Source organism: Ammospiza nelsoni, chromosome Z (assembly GCF_027579445.1).
Source record: "Ammospiza nelsoni isolate bAmmNel1 chromosome Z, bAmmNel1.pri, whole genome shotgun sequence".
NCBI classification, from domain to species: Eukaryota; Metazoa; Chordata; class Aves; order Passeriformes; family Passerellidae; genus Ammospiza; species Ammospiza nelsoni.
The window spans coordinates 4,020,354-4,036,602 of NC_080669.1; the positions used below are offsets into that span (position 1 = coordinate 4,020,354).

The 16,249-nt window shown below is 43.1% G+C and overlaps 1 protein-coding gene across 1 annotated transcript in view; it reads left to right on the plus strand.

The window, feature by feature from the left end:
• The first annotated feature begins 634 nt into the window (after positions 1-634).
• MARCHF3 (membrane associated ring-CH-type finger 3) overlaps positions 635-16,249 on the plus strand; it is a 61,774-nt gene continuing 46,159 nt past the window's right edge. The window contains exons 1-2 of the mRNA XM_059492167.1: positions 635-704; positions 1,975-2,109. The gene's annotated coding sequence lies outside the window, so the exon portion shown is untranslated. The remainder of the gene's footprint in view (positions 705-1,974; positions 2,110-16,249) is intronic.

The window sequence follows — 16,249 nt, forward strand, 5'->3', positions numbered from 1 at the left end:
TGCGGCTGTGTTGCTGGGGGTGAACATGCAGGTGCAAATATTGGTGGGCATGTTTTTGGAAAGCCAGCCGAGGGCAGCTCCTTCCTGCCCCTGTGGTTTGCCTTCTGGTAAAATTTTAGTGCATCTTGCTGCCTTAACAGCTGCATTCAAGAAACGCAGCAATTTCATGAACTAGCGTCTCAGCCCTGCAACAGTCCTTTTATTTCCGAACAAAGCAAGTGTGACAGAGGAGAACCGTGGTTGGGCAAGGAGAAACATTAGCCTGGGGGGCTTTTCTTCGGAACTTGGGGCTGCATCATTTTTGGACGCATCTTCAACGGAGTCTCAGCAGCTCTGGAGCTTCCAGCGCTGAGGCAGCTTCGGGAAAGCTTCTCCCCCTCTCGGAGCCCGGACACAGGGCGCTTGTGAGGCTTTTGACGAGGAAAAAAGACGAGAGAACAAGACGCCAAGATGGAATTCCTTGGTTCCCAGCGCTGTTCGCGGCTGGCACGGCGCTGTCGCTACCCGGGCGCTCCTTTGTGTCGCTGCTGCTCCGCGGGCACCGCCGGGGAGGAGGAGGAGGAGGAGGAGGAGGAAGAGGAGGAGGAGGAGGGGTTGATGGAGAGAGGTCCTGCGGCCGCAGCTGCTGCTCCTGGCTCTGTGCCGTGGGTTTGTCCGCTCCATCCCCGTGTTTGGAAGGGCAGCGGAGGGTCCGGGAGCGGGAGGTGAGTGCGGCACCGGGACGGGAATCCGCGCTCCTCGCGTTGTCGGCGCGGCGGGAAATCGCTGCTTCTTTCTTCTCGTTCTCCTTCTTCTCCTTCCTAATGTTATGGTCATCGTCGCCAGGGCTCTCCGGTGCCCAGCTGGGGTTTGGGGTTTGACTCTTTCGTTAAAGACAAGGAAGGAAATCCATGTGGAGAGTGGTAATGCCCAGCGTGGAGCGATCCGGCAGGAGGCTCTTTCAGGCAGAATTACCTTCGGCACTTCGGGGAGGAAAGAAATTCAGTTTCTGTCTGTTCCAGAGGCTGTGACAAACTGTAGCCATTTCTGGGATTCAGGCTGAATTTATTTATTCAGCCATAAATCCTTTTGCCTTTTATTTATTTTTTTTTAAATTATTTTTTTCCTTTTAAACACCGGGTCTCATAGGGCTCTTTGCAGATATATAAGGGGTTATGAAACTCCCCAGTAATGTACCTGCCCGGGTCAGAGGAGTTTACCTTTCGACGCAATTCAAAGCAAAGTTTAAATTTCAAAGCAATTGTTTAAACTTAAATTTAACCCTGTGTTGCCCCCTCTGGGGCTGCTGGTGGTGCGTGCAGGATGTTTTACCAACTACTGTCTCAACTTTGGCATCCCCGAGCCATCAAACCGGTGAAAGCAGAGCATGTAAATTAATTAATATGTCTATCAGAAAACACTTGTTTTGGCAAGGATGTTTACAGGCCATCCAAGGTCCACTGGAATAAACAGGAAAACTCTCACTGAGGATGACTCATGTCCACGGGCTTTGGACCCCGTGCAGGATGTTGGAAATGTTCTTTGCCGAGTGGAACTCTGTGGGTAACCCTCCCACAGCCCCTTTGGCTTGTAAAAGGGAGTGGGATGAGGTTTTTAACAAAAAAAAAAAAAAAAAAGTCGAGAATGGTCTTGGGGAGTAGTGTCAGACAAAAAAACTTGCGGGTTTGTGGCTTGCTTTAAATACATTTGCTAATTGCACGTGTGCTCCCTGGGGTTTTACATGCCATTGATCTTTAATTAATTGCTAATGGCTGAGCCTGCTGCTGTTTGCGCGGCTCGTGAGGCAAATTGCAGCCTGTCCTTCTGCAGTAATTATTTACTTGTGGTGCCACCTCGGGGTGTGCAGCCCTGGAAGCTCCAGGTGTGGGGGGCTCGTGTGGGACCCACCTGGGAGCACGCAGGGCAGCTGGATGATGGGTTTCCCCCTCAGAAAGGACTTTTCTGACACCTTTCGTGATTTCTTGCTTATCACAGGCCGCACGGGATTTCACAGATAAGTTGTGCATCGAGCCCACGGCTTCTGTGAGGTCTCCTCTTGCCCCTGTGGACGGGCTCCATCCATGGCAGGGCTCCAGGCACGTCTGAGCCACAGGCTTCAGCTCTGAAAGGGTGAGTGATATCTTCCATTTGACATGGCTGTGATTGGGCTGAGAGCTGCTCTGATCTGTCAAAATGCGTGGTTTTGCAAATAATGCCCGTTAAAGCACGCCAGGGTGGCTGTGGTTGTGGTGGCACTGGTGTTGGCAGAGCCACTTTGAATTTGTGCGTGTTCTCCTCCTCAGCAGATGCAAAGGGATGTGTGCAGTTCCTGTAGCAGCAGAAACTTCACCTACATTTGGAAACACACCTACCTAGCTTGTTCTTTGCAGTCCTGCAGGGCCTCTCGACACCAGTTTTAGGGGGGCTGCTTCTGAATGATGTTCTGAACAGATTCATCCTCAGAACACCATTGACCAGATAACAATATTATCCTGAAGATGACTCCAGCCAGTTGGAGCAGGCCCAGAAGAGCCATTGTGGGCATCCTTCCCTTAAGATAAAACAGATTATAAACCAATGAAAAGTATCTGTGAGCATCACAAACGTGACCACAGCAGATTTCTGCTGCCAGAAGGGTGTCCTGCTTTCCTTATGGGACCTGGCAGGAAGAAATGCTGCTGCTGCTGCCTAAAAACCACAGCCTGCAAGGGAGGGAAGTTATTTGTGACACAGGGCAGGAAGGCTTGGCACAAAATCAAACTGCTGGGAGCCACCACAGGGATAATGTGAACACCTATCCAGGGGTTCCTGCACTGCTCCTGTGCCACCCTCGCTGTGCCAGCCCCCTTGGTGATGTGCTAAAGGTGATTTTGGTGTCCTGGCTGTGGTGCACCCCTCCACACAGCAGAGAACCCCACGTTTCTCTTTCTGGTGATCACAGAGCCTGTTTTCAGAGCAACTCAAAGCAATAGGGAGGGAAAGAGAGTATCTGGCATCTCTCTCACTTTGCTCTCATTTAAGCTTTGTGCAAGGCAATGTAGACCAGAATTAATTACTAATTCTAATTATACTTTGTGTCTTGGAGATATTGATGATATTTTCAATTTCAAATTTATGCATCTGCAGCTTCATTTTTTTTTTTTTTATTTTTCACTGCAGCAACAAAGCCAGGAAAGCTCTTAAACACAGATGCCTATTTTAAGCCTGCCAGCAGTCCCTTTGACTTAATTCAGCTGAGTGGCCCAGGGCAATTGTTTGGTATAAAATTCTCTCTTTCCTGATGGCAGTTGAAGTTGTTGTGGTTTTTTTCATGGTTTTGAGGGAAGAAGAGGACAGAGGACAGAAGGGAAGAAGTTGCTTATTCCTGAAGATACAGATACTTCCTTACACAACTTGGCCAAGCTTTTCTGGGTAAACGCTCAAAATGGGGATTCTCGTGTGATAAAAATTCTGGTGTCTTGGTACTTGCTTTCACCCTGAAAAAAAACCTCTGGGTTTTGTGTGACACTCATTCTGGACAGTTTTAAAAGGCCTTTTTCATTCTCACAACACCTATTAATTATATTATATATTAATTAATATAATTATATTAATTAATATAATTATATTAATTAATATATTATTAATAGTGATATATTAAAATATATAATATATTAATTATATATTTTATTAATTATAATAAAACTCCTGATAGATCTGCCTCAGACATGTCTGTTTCTGACCTGGAGTGAGTCCATGCCTTGGCACTTTACCATCCTTCCACTCTTTCTTGTCTTCACCTTTTTTCTGCATTAAGCTCTTGCACTTTCCCTTTCCCCCCCCCACAATTTGCCAGTATTTACCTCACAGTTTTTCTTTCCTTGGCAACCTTTCCCCTGCTGGAATGCAGCTGGCAGAACCAGTGGATTTGCCAGCACCTTCGCTCTGCATTTTGCGTTTTCTGTGTTCATTGTGGACGCCCTGAGCAGCTCAGGACAAGGATTTCAGCCAGATTTTCCCTTCTGTGTTTGCCCTCATGCTTGGACGCCAGTGTGGTGACCACAGTGGTGCTTCTTTGGTTGTGTCTCAGAGAGGTGTGCTAGTGGAAAACTGCGTGTTGGGTTTGTGTGGATTTACATGGGACCAGTTTATGTGGATTTATGTGGGTTTATATGGATTTATATGGGACAATTCAGCACCCAGATCTGGGAGTTACCAGTGGAAAGGAGGGAACAAGGATCAGCACCAGGGCTACAAAGGGAGTGTGGCAGTGACACTGATGAAATTTGACAAATATGGGCTGAATATCACCTCATACATCACGCCTGATCTTTGGGCCCTCCCTGAACTGAGAGCTGCACCCTTCCCATCCTTACTTTTCTTGGTTCATGGGTGTTGTAAGGAATTCCCATCTAACAGCAGTGCATTTGTTATGCTCTGTTCTGAGAAATGATGATTACTGGCGCACTTCTGTCCTAACAACCAGCTTCCTCTTGCAGCTGTCGCTCAGTTTGATTTTTATGCCACAGATTAGCAATATCAGACTAATTCCTGCTGGTGGAACCCAGTGCTTGACACCCTGGTACCTGGAAACACACGGAAAGGATGAGGGGGCTATTTATAAAACAGGCAAAAAGCTTGTAGCCTGTATGAAGGGATGGAGAAAACGAGGCACTACTTGAAAGAAGGGATGGCAAAAGAGCCTACAAATTACCTGTCCTTGAATTCAGTATTAAATTGAAGTTATGAACAAATTTGTCCCTGATACTACAGTGTGGCGATATGCATGAATATTATCTGCTAATCTTTGGTCTCATTTGAAATGCTCTTCTGGTTTTGTTTTTTTTTTTTTTTTAATTAGCGTTTGGTCCCCAGCATTGAAGCTACCAGTGGAAGGTATCTGTATTAAACTTTAAAGATTACCTCCATCAATTTTTAACAATCTCCACTTCTTAAATGTATTACGTAAAGAGTTTTTAAAATGCAATTTCCTGAGAGTTCCTGAGCCACCTTTAAGCAGGTGTAAAGCTGCTTTCACCCCATTTTGGTGGTTTTGGGCAGCAGTGGCAGGGGAGGTGCAGGGCTGTTACTGATTCACAGAAAATTTCCTTTCTCAGGTCACTTTCAGGTCAAAGGTAGCAAAAAACACCACAGATTTCGAGTGCTCTTTGATAATGATAAACAATAAGTATAACTTATATATATAAGATATAGATAGATAGATAAATAGATATGTAGATATATAATACTTATAAGTATTATATATAATATATAATAAGTATTATATATAATATATATTATATATATAAGATTATAAATATTATAAATAATATTATAAATAATAAGATAAATAATCAGTATAACTCCAGCCAGTCTTCAGACAGGTAATTTTCATTCAAACAGGTATTTAAAAAGAGGAGAGAGATATTTCTAAATTAGAGCACCTGTGGTTTAAAAGCAATGACACTTAACACAGTATTTTAGTCTCAGTGATTATTCAAAATGAGGTTTTATATTTTCCTTTTGCCTTCCAGCATTGCAAGTGACTTTTCCTTGTACTTCTGCCCCTTTTTGGATTAAATTCTGCTGTCTGCTCCTCAGTGAAGATATTTTCTCTCGTGAAGCTGCTGCCAATGTAAATTCAAAGGGTAATTTCTGGAGAGTTTTGAACATTGTGCCCATAATTCTTTTTATCAGAAACACATAAGAACTGCAGTTCTGCTATCTCTGTGAGGATAATATTAGCAGAGTTCTCATCATCTTTGCACTGTCCTTACTGGAGTCTTAGCTTTGTGTTAAGAGCTCTTCTGGAGGCATTCCATAAAATTAAATGGAGATTAAAACTAATTGGTTTCTATGTTTCTAAGCCACTGTAAAAACTTGAATAATAAGTTGAGGAAATTGTCTTTTTGAAAGTTTTTTTTTTTTCCTGCTGTTGAAAAATTTTATCACTAAAGAGTTATTTTCCTCTCCCATCCTGTAAAACTTTTACTAATGGCAAAGAATCATTCATTATATGTCTTAAAAGAAAACTGTAAACAGTAAGAAATAAGAATCAATGTGGTCATTGAGCACAATTTATATCCCCAAAGTTTCAGTAATGCAAAAGCAAATTACAGGAGAACTTCCAGTATCTCATTTATTGTATTCTGCTCATATTAGTCATGGTGAGTTTCTGGCTAGAAAGATGAAAAATGCAGTTTTCGTATTTAATACCTGATATTTAATCTTTGAAAATCCCACCAGAAAATGGAATGAGGAGGTGATTTAGTGGTATAAAATGGGACAGGAAATGTCACAGGCTTTAGAAGCCAAACCAGTGCATTTTGTGACCTTTGCTGTTGTCCTCTGGCGCTCATCTGAAATCCACCGTGGATTTCCCTGCTTAGGAAGAACCTTTTCTTCAGTCATTCCCCATTGTCTGCAGAGGGTTATTCCCACAGTGAGGAAAACTGAGAATGGGTTTCTCTGCTGCTGACCAAATCTTTGCAGCAGGATCTTCACTGGACCTTCTCTGATTTTTGAGTCCTCTCATCTCTGCCTCTGTTTCCTCATGCAGGGGCTGAGTCTTGGTATTGTCATCTGAAAATACATTTAGGGGGGATTAGCTGAGGCATGGGAGCCAGGACACTTTTGAAATGCATTATGATCTGAAACAATTCCGTGCTCCTGTTAGGAACAGTTTTTAATTTAATCTACTCATAATGGAAAGGGAGAAATACAGTGTCAAGGGGAAAAACACATGTAAATATTTGAAACGTAGGTAGCTACTTGTACTTAAATTCCTGTGTTACCTCACATTCTGTTTTACTTAGTTAATCTTGGCTGTTAGGTGTCTGTTGCCCAACCCAAATATTTGGCTCCTGTTTAAACTGAATACTTCAAGTAATTTACCAGTGTTTTGTTTGCTCTCATTGTAGTCAGAGAACACACCAGTGGCTATTCAGACTTTTTTTTTTTCTCTAAGATGAAAATTTTAAATGAATATTTTATATGAATATTTTAAATGGAAATCTTTGCTAAAATATATCTTTTTAGTTAGTATCAATAAAGGATTTTTACAAACCGACCTGTGAGCCAGAAGGGGAGAGGCAGAGGTGCTTTCTCAGATCTGTGAGATCCTCAGCATTCTGTATGAGAACCTTCAAGACTTTGTTGGAAGTGGAAAAAGAAACTGACTCAGTTGATCTCAGAAAATTGCAGTTATAAATAAAAAAAAAAGAAAAGAAAAAAGAAAAGAGGTGGAAAATAAACTTGATATTAATTTAAGCAGAATTTTCGAGCTAAACAGAAATCTTTTCTGCATCCCAGCTGCTTACAGGAATACATCTACTAATGCCAGACTGAGACTGGCTCTGGTTACTGATGGGAACCATCTCCTCATGCTGATTTAGCTGGTTGAATAGATGCCCAGAAGCCTGGGGTTATTTAGCTAAAATCAGGTTTATAGTAGATTTTTGAAACTGAATCTGTTATGAGAGAGACTCGTCCTTCACTTGCTGGAAGTCCTTTGCAGGGTCTGGGTACAGCATGCAGGTGACTGCGGCAGCAGCTGTGGAAACTCCTGGGCTCACATTTCCGCTTAAAATGCTCTGGATTGAGCACTTTTCAATTCCACTTTTAGTCAGCCTCTCGAGCTCTCCTGGAAGGAGCATTCGGGGGGCATTTTTCTTGCCAGGGGACTTCCAGTGCCGTGGAAGGTTTCAGTAAAGTTTCAGACCCATAATCTTCATTTTGTTGTGTATCTGATCATGAGGTCTTGTGGGCACGACCTGGATTCCCTCCCTTCTCAAGGGAAGGAGTGGATTTGCAAGCCATGAGTTTGTGTTCTGCATGTTGGAAGGAATTTGAGGTCTGGCTGTCCAAGATCAGCAATAATCAGTAATAAAAGCAGGTATTCTCAGAGAGGCAGCTCCAAACACACCTGAGGCTGCCCAGCAAGGTTTGCTGGGTCTGGCTGGGGTGGAGATGATTCCCTTGAGTGGAAGCCCATAGATTGCTGAGATTTTGGGTTTTCCTGGACTGTATTGTCACGGTTTTCGCTCTCTGTGCCTCCCCTGCCCCACAGAGAGCGGGCTGTGGGGTTTTGGGGGTGACCCGTGCTGACCAAAGGGTTTTCCACAGAATGTGTTGTCATGCCCAGCAATGAAACCTTGGGCAGGGGGAGGTGGATTGAGGGTCTGCCCCCCAGCTGGCATAAAGCTTTCATTGACTGTGATATTTATAAACACAAATGAATAAATAAATGCTGTTGTGAAGCTGTTACAAGCGAGGTAGTCTGAAGCATTTTAGAATTGAAAATTTGTAAAAAGCTAGCACAGAAAAAGAGCTGTACCATGTTTCATCCAACATTTTACCTTTTGTTTAGTGATCAGGTTATGGCACCATGCGTTTGCTGCCAGTCTCCACTGGGACCATCTCCATCATTCCTTTTGCTCCTGTCTGAAGCCCCTGCTCCAGATTAGCTTCATGTTTCACCCATTAAACTGCTGAGCCATGTCCACACAGCTGAGGGTCACCCTGGGAATGCAGTGGCAAAACAAACCTTTGTTTTTTCTTTGCTGTGAGTGCCACCAATAAAGCTGGAACCTGTTGCTGTTCTGTTCAGTGAGGTAATGGATAACCAGCAGTGAATTTGAACACTGCCCTGCAGGCAATTAACTGCAGATTGCTCCAACCTTGTTTTTCCTTGGTGTTGTAGTGTGTTCGTTAAGTTCATTTAATTCCTCCCCCATTTTATGTATCCGCTCCCCCCCATGTTGTGTAAAATGGTTCTGCCCTCCTCAGTTTTCCCGCCACAGCCCTGCCAGTTCTACTGTCAATCTGTTAGGTTATATAATTCCTCCTCCCCATTTTCCCTTATATGTATGCTTTTCCTCCTCCCTGGGCCAAGTCAATCACCCCCCACTCCACCTAGCATTCCAGAAGCTTCTCCTCTTTGGGGGTTGTGGTTGGCTGTGGTCCCGGGGCCCCTCCCATACCTGGTACCTATTGGGCTCTGCACTATGTCATTTGTGTTAAGTTCATCCCCTCTTCTCCCCCTATTGGTCTTCTGTAAACCCCTCCCGGGTCCACTCCTTCCCTTTATAACCCCTAAGCACCCGTTGTTCTTGGTCATTCGCTGGGACATCGTGGGCTTTCCAATAAACCAAGTTTAGCCCCCCCGGCGAGTGTCCAGCTCCTTCCTTCTCGTCGTTTAGCAGCGATACAGGCCGCAGCCAGCACAGCCCGAGGCCTTACGACGCCGAGGGCGCTGGCAGGTTCTGCAGCGAGGTGTCGGCCTTAACCTCAGCTAGCCGGACTCTGGCCTTCTCTGCTCTGGAAGGCTAAATACACGCCGCTGCACCTTGGCACTGATTTGTTCCCTTTCCCTGGATTCCTCCATGGAACCGAATTAAAATCCCCTTCAAAGTCCCACATAACTCTGCCTGCTTGACAGCTCCCTCTGCAGCGTGTTGTGTCCCCTTGAATCGTCTCTCTGACCACTCAGGCCTGCCTCACTTTATCCCTTGAGCCTCTTTTCACCGTCTCTGTGTTTCCATTTGTGCTGCCACATGTGGGAAGCTGTTTGTGGTGTTGTCACCGGAATGTTCTTGCTGATGGAGTGGAGATGGACCAGGTGGATTCTGGAGGTCCCTTCCAACCTCAGTCTTTCTGTGATTCCACTTGGAAAAGCTGTCCTTGACCCCTCACCCTGCAGTTTTCAGCAACACATATGACATATGTATTAGATAGACAGCTATGTCATATATTAGATATAAACCTTAAAGGTTTTGGTAGCAAAAATGGCGGGGTCTCATTTAACCTAAGAAAAGAAAGGAATTATTTTTCTATCTCTGAATTGTTAACTAGTCCCTGTAGTATTCAAGGTATGTAAGCAACATAGAACAACAAAATAGAAGCACAACAGTGCTTAGAAATACAGGTTTGAAGGCTGTGCTGTTGACCTTCCCAGGAGCCTGTGTTCAACAACTGCACTTCAAAAGAGTGGGGATACTTTAAATTTGTTCACTGAGGGTTTATAGACTCATGGTGTGTGTAGGTGATCAGCTGTAATGTGAATATTCTCTATCCTGTGCATATCCTGTGTAATAATTACATATTAATCTGTAATCATGTGAACACAACTTTCTTTGAAAATCTATTTTCCTTCCCTTCTGAACTTAACAAGTAAAACCAATTCTGTCTGGGTGCTGCTTGTGACTAAACTGATTTTTTTAAGTGAATCCTTAATAAAATTTTAGTAGTGGTGCTAGGATTTAACACATTTCTCAGTTGCAGGCATAATGCTAAAGAAAACTTGAATTATCCTCTGGCTCTTGTTCGAACAGTGAATCCCAGACAACTTGTGGAGCTTCACCTTTGCCAGAGTGCAATCAGCGCTGCGAAAGAGAGTTCAAGGGTTTTCTGGGCGTTTGTACATTGGGCAGAGGAGAGGGATCTTTCATCTCGCTCAGGCAGTTTGCAGTGGAGACATATATAAGAACTTCAGGGAAAAAAAACAAACCTTTTCAGCAGCACCCTTGCATCTGTGGAAGGACCAGTTTAAGCCCAGAGTTACAGATAAATTTGATTTATGGACACAGCAGCCACAAATTGCAATGCGAACAGACGTGTGTCCTACCTCATTAAAAAAAAGCATTTTTGTGTGTTGTGTGATCCGGTTGTTCTGTTAAGCAAAGCTGGAATTCCTCCCTTTTCATGTTTTTTGGTTTCTCTACATCCTGCTGGAGCAGCCAGCAGAGAGTGAAGCACCAGATAAAATGTGGGGGATTAAAGCAGGAGACAAAATCTTGAATGGAAACAGTCTTTCAGAAAACGGTAAATTAGTACAGGAAGAGATGCTGTGAACAAACTGCTGTCTTCTTTAGGGAAAGTTAAATTCTGGCTCACTCTGGCTCACGATTTGTTGTGGCTGTATGAATGTTTTTTGGGAATCAACAAAGCTTAGTGTTTCTCCACCAACTTGTGGTAAATATAAATATTCTCAACCTCTCTCCCTTCCTCTCTCAGTGGCAAATGAATTTAACAGGACGGAATATAAATCTTTGCAAATCTCCTCCTTCACAGAGGTGTTTTTCCCTTTCTGTTCCTCTCTCAGCTCTGAAACTGCACCTTCCTTGTAGACGAGAGCTTTGGGTGGCTTCTGATATTTTCTGGCGTTTCTCATATGTGAATGAATCTCTGTGTGGTCACACAGACCTTCTCAGAATGAAAATCTGGCACTTTTCAGGCCAAACCAATAGTTTCATCCCCAAAAAGGCGTCTGAGGGAGTGAGTACGGGCAGGCTGGAATGGGAACACGGGCTGTGCTCAGTGCAAGGTGGAAACAAAGCTGGGCCTGGAGGAGCTTTGGGTTTGTGTGCATTTGCTCCACAGCTGACCTTAAGGTGCTCACTTTTGGCTGTGCTGCTCAGAGCACACCTCAGGCTGCGTGGTGCTTTGAGAAAGTGATGGAAAATTGTCCTAGAGTCGCAGACATCTTTTATGGAAAATCCTTTCCTTAGGGTTGTTGCTCATGAGAAGCTGAGAGGGCTCAGGAACAAAATGTAAACAATGGTTATCTGCTGCTGTGGAATGCAACAGGTGCATCTGTGATTGGGCTCATGTGGTTGTTTCTAATTAATGGCCAATCACAGTCAGCTGGCTTGGACTCTCTGTCCAAGACACAAACCTTTGTTATCATTCCTTCTTTTTCTATTCCTAGCTAGCCTTCTGATGAAATCCTTTCTTCTATTATTTTAGTATAGTTTTAATGTAATCTATATCATAAAATAATGAATCAGCCTTCTGAAACATGGAGTCAGATCCTCATTTCTTCCTCAATCTGAAAACCCCTGTGAACACAGTCACACTGCAGAACCCTGCTATTCTGTAAACTCACCAACTTTTACACTCCATGTGTACTGAATATTGCTGCTGTGGTCTCTGGAGAGAGAAAAGGGAAATTTGCCAGCCTGCTCCTGCCACTGCAAGTGGGAGAAAGCCAGGCAATGCTTCCTTCCACCTCGGTTTTATTGTTTGTAGGGTGAATATGACTTCCTGAAAGTGATGGTTTCACATTTCAATATGGGTCCACTTGCCTTAGAAAGGGTATAGCAGCCTTGCATGCTACCCATAACTTCAGTAAAATGACAGTAGCAGAATTTGTTTATCTGTGGTGGTCAAACCCTTCAGGACATCTTCTAAAGCAGCACCAGCCTGACATGCTGTCTTCCTTCTGTTTGTGGATTATTACCCCTTTCAGCAGTGCTCATCAATCACTGGGTTTCCCTTAATGGTAGGGAATGAGTGATAGCCAAAGGCAGGAGTGATTTGTCTTTCCTTAGCTTTGCATTTCACTTCCCTGTGCTGAAGAAGTTACATAGTTCATTCTGCTCCAAGGTTGGCTCAGCCTTCTGCGCGACATAATTGTGATCAAAGCTTCACTTCAGAAAGGAGCTTGAAGAGGTCATTTTAAAAGGACAGAATAGCAATTTTTTGGCTTTTAAACCAGTCCTCAGTTCATTTTTGTAGCTGCACAAATGTATTTCCCCTTCCAGGAAAAGCTTTTAATATTGTTTATTGGTTGCTTTGGTTTTGTTGTGGTTGGAGTTTTTATAGTTTGGTTTTTGTTTTTTTTTTTTGCCTGAATTTTGTGTTGTATTGTGCCATTGATGAGTTTCTGCTGGTTCATTACCATTTCCCTGCCTTCATTTTCCCTCTGCCTTGGTTTGTCACCTTTCTCTTCTGCTTCCCCTTATCTCTTTCTTCTCTCTCATCCTTGGTGGTCCCCCTACCCCTCAGGGCTTCCCAGCAGCAGGAGCCACCAGCACCTCTCAGTTCCAACTCCTGTATTCCTGTTGTAATTTGTGTTGGCTGCACAATTTCTGGGAAAAAAGGCCCTTTTCACTGCATTTTCCATGCTCACAATGATATTTTCCAGGTGATCATGGCACTCACCTGTGACGGTGTTCACAGGGGTCTGAGGATGAGGGAAGAGACGAGGATCTGACTCCATGTTTCAGAAGGCTGATTTATTATTTTATGATATAGATTACATTAAAACTATACTAAAAGAATAGAAGAAAGGATTTCATCAGAAGGCTGGCTAAGAATAGAAAAAGAAAGAATGGATAACAAAGAGTTGTGGCTTGGACAGAGAGTCCGAGCCAGCTGTGATTGGCATTTAATTAGAAACAACCACGGGAGCCCAATCACAGATGCACCTGTTGCATTCCACAGCAGCAGATAACCATTGTTTACATTTTGTTCCTGAGGCCTCTCAGCTTCTCATGAGGAACAATCCTAAGGAAAGGATTTTCCATAAAAGATGTCTGTGACACTCACCCACTGGGACGTTTCAAAGCTGATGACCAAACCTTTTTTGCTGCGTGTGTTAGTGCCTCGTCCTATCACAAACAGCAAAATCTATTTCATTAACCACTGGGAGAAATAATTTTCCTCTGCAGATATCTGCTGCTAATAAACTCCATTTATGGATTTGGAGATCCTTTCCAGTAGGAAGATAAAACACATTGTCTGCTTCATTTGATGTGGTCCTGGATCCACAGAGAATTTCCTATTCCACGTAAAACTCCAGCCACCCGCAGTAGGTTGGTTCTATTAAATTCATCACCCAACTGCAAACAGCACATGGAAATCCTGGTTTATTATTTATCCCCTTGTCAAGGGCAGAACTCCCTCACTGCGTTTTGGGCACGGGTCAGTGGAAAGATGACTTTTTAGGCGCTGAACCAAGCCCTGGATTTCAACCTTTGTGTGCCCCTTGTCTCGTGCCGCTGTGGTGGTGCTGACTCCAGTGCAGAACCCTCTGCCCTCACTTTCCTGCCCAAGCAGGTGTGGCCAGAAGCCTTTGGGCTCCTACTTTCCTCTGGATTTATGATTTGTGGCCACTCAGCACAAATTATGGAAGTATTTTGCAGATGACCAAAAAGGGGAGGTAAGAACACTCTTGAATTTCTGCAAGTTATTTGCAGGACCAAGAATAAAATCCACAAATTCCTGGGCTTTGGGGATAACCAGGAGCATTTATGGGATGGTTACACCTGATTGTGGATCTCTGGCTGGGAGTTTAATCCTGTTATTTCTGAAAGACATTTTTACACCACATTAAAGATTCTCAAAGTGTCATGCAACAGTACTGGGGTGTTTTAAAGCGAACACAGGGATGTTGTGCTCTTGCCAACAGCATTTTCCTGGAAGAAAAAACAATGTTTTTTCTTCCCCAGTGTGTCACATTTTATAGCTTGGTTCACTTTTTAAGGGCTCCTGGCAGGTCCTTAAGCTCTGGGCTCCATCCAGGAGAAGCAGCCAAAATTAAGCTATGCCAAACCACAGCTACTGTGCTGTTGATTTGTTCTTTTTTGCACAAATTACAGTATTTAGCAAGCACTCATTCCCTGACATTTGCAGTAGTGTCTGGTTTCTCAGTGTCTTATTATTAAATAAAAAATAATTATATTAGTCATAAAAGGTCATGAAAAACCTAAAGCAGGATCTTGGGACTTAGTACTGCACATAACCTAGATACGATCTAAGCTGGAATCTACTCTGTTAATTCAGGTTCTTTCCTGCTTTTTTAAGGGAAAACTTTGATTTTTTTTAATTTTTTTTTTTTAAACTGGTTACCTTTTAACAGCTCAGATTTCTTGTGTTTGGGAAGAATCAGTAGCGCAATTTCCTCCCAGTGCTCTAGGATGTCACCACAAACTCTGTGTGTACACATATGGATACACACACACACCCACAAATATTTATATTTAAGACAGACATTAAAACACTTGAAGCTGATTTACAGCATGTCTTCAGAGTATTGGAAAAAAAGGCATTAAAAACCCCACATTTTTAGAGTATTGAAAAAACATTCAGCCTCCTCTGGGGGTAGGGGTGGAGGGTGGGAGATAGCAGCAGCTTTTTACTACATGCCGCCAAAAATAAATTAGTATTTTCCTTACACAGAGACACAGTGCTTAAAAGAGAAACAAACCCATGCATTTTGTGTCTCCTCAAGTTCTCTGCCTGGAAATATTTTGACTAAACCTTTGGGGTGTAGATGGGGTGTTTCTTTTCAATCTCCTCTTCTGCCTTTTCTTCTTGCTTGAGGGTTCATTGGAATATACATAAATTGGAGTGGGAGTTTGGTCAGGCTCTGCTTGCAGTAAAAGAGCAGAGTCTTTCACAGAGTTCTCTCTGTCCTTTATTTCTTACTAAAAGCCAGTTAGATTTAACAAACCCACACCCAGTGTTTTAAATATTTCATCTCTTACTTGTTTCATCTCTTGCTTTAAAATATTACAGTCAAAATAGAGGGGTTTTTTTTTAGTCTGATAAGGTCTCCTGCTTCAGAAACAGAGAAGTCAAATCTCCTATATTCCTAAATATTATATCTATTATATTCCTGAAAGCAGAGAGAAATACTTTCAGGGTGATAAAGCTGTGTCTTTATGTGAAAAGTGAGACTGAGAGCATCAACACATTTTCCTGTCATTTGTGGATCTTTTTAATGGGCAAAAATCCATATTGGTAGCCTTGTGTGTCAGCCCTAAGCCTGTGTAATTTCAATCTTGCCTAAACTCTGTTTTCCTTGGAAGAATTACCATTTCTCATCTGTGAAAAGGAACAGAGTCTTTCAGTGCTGTTAAAAAATTTTCTGACTTTCCCAGGCAGCTTCTGAAAGAGGAAAGCAGAGGTTGTGTTTGTGATTTAGCCTTCCAACGTACAAATATTTGCCAGAATATTTGCTTTTTGAGATTGCAGAGGCTCCTCCTCTCGGGTGATAAGGTCAGGCAGCCCAGCTCATTCCTCCCCAGCCCCTCTGTAAGACGTTAGCAAGAACGAATGAAGAACTTTAATTTATTTTATTTTTTTTCACCCTAGGAAATGTTTCCTCCTAGCTAGGAGGTTCATGTGAAAGAGGTTTCTGCAGAATAACAAAGAAAAAAAAAAATAACGCATACAGTGAAAATCCAGAAAGTCCTGCTCTTTTCCCAGAGGGTTGGGAAAGAGACTTAGCTTCACAAACATTTGCAAATCTGTTTTCTCATTAGTTTTGTCCATTAACCTCCCTGATTTTTAGATGCCACTAGCTGCAGGCCTTCTGTGTACATCTTGTACAGGTGTAGGAGGAGAGAGCAGCTGGGTGAAGAGGGGAAAGAGAATTTACCCAGCAAAAAGGAGTTTTAGCACAGGGAAACAAAGCTTAAGGCTGAGATGCAGGAGTTGAAGGCAGAAAAGTGTGTATATCTGAAAGGAAAAGATTAAACACAATGAATTCCGCTGAGGAAAAGGC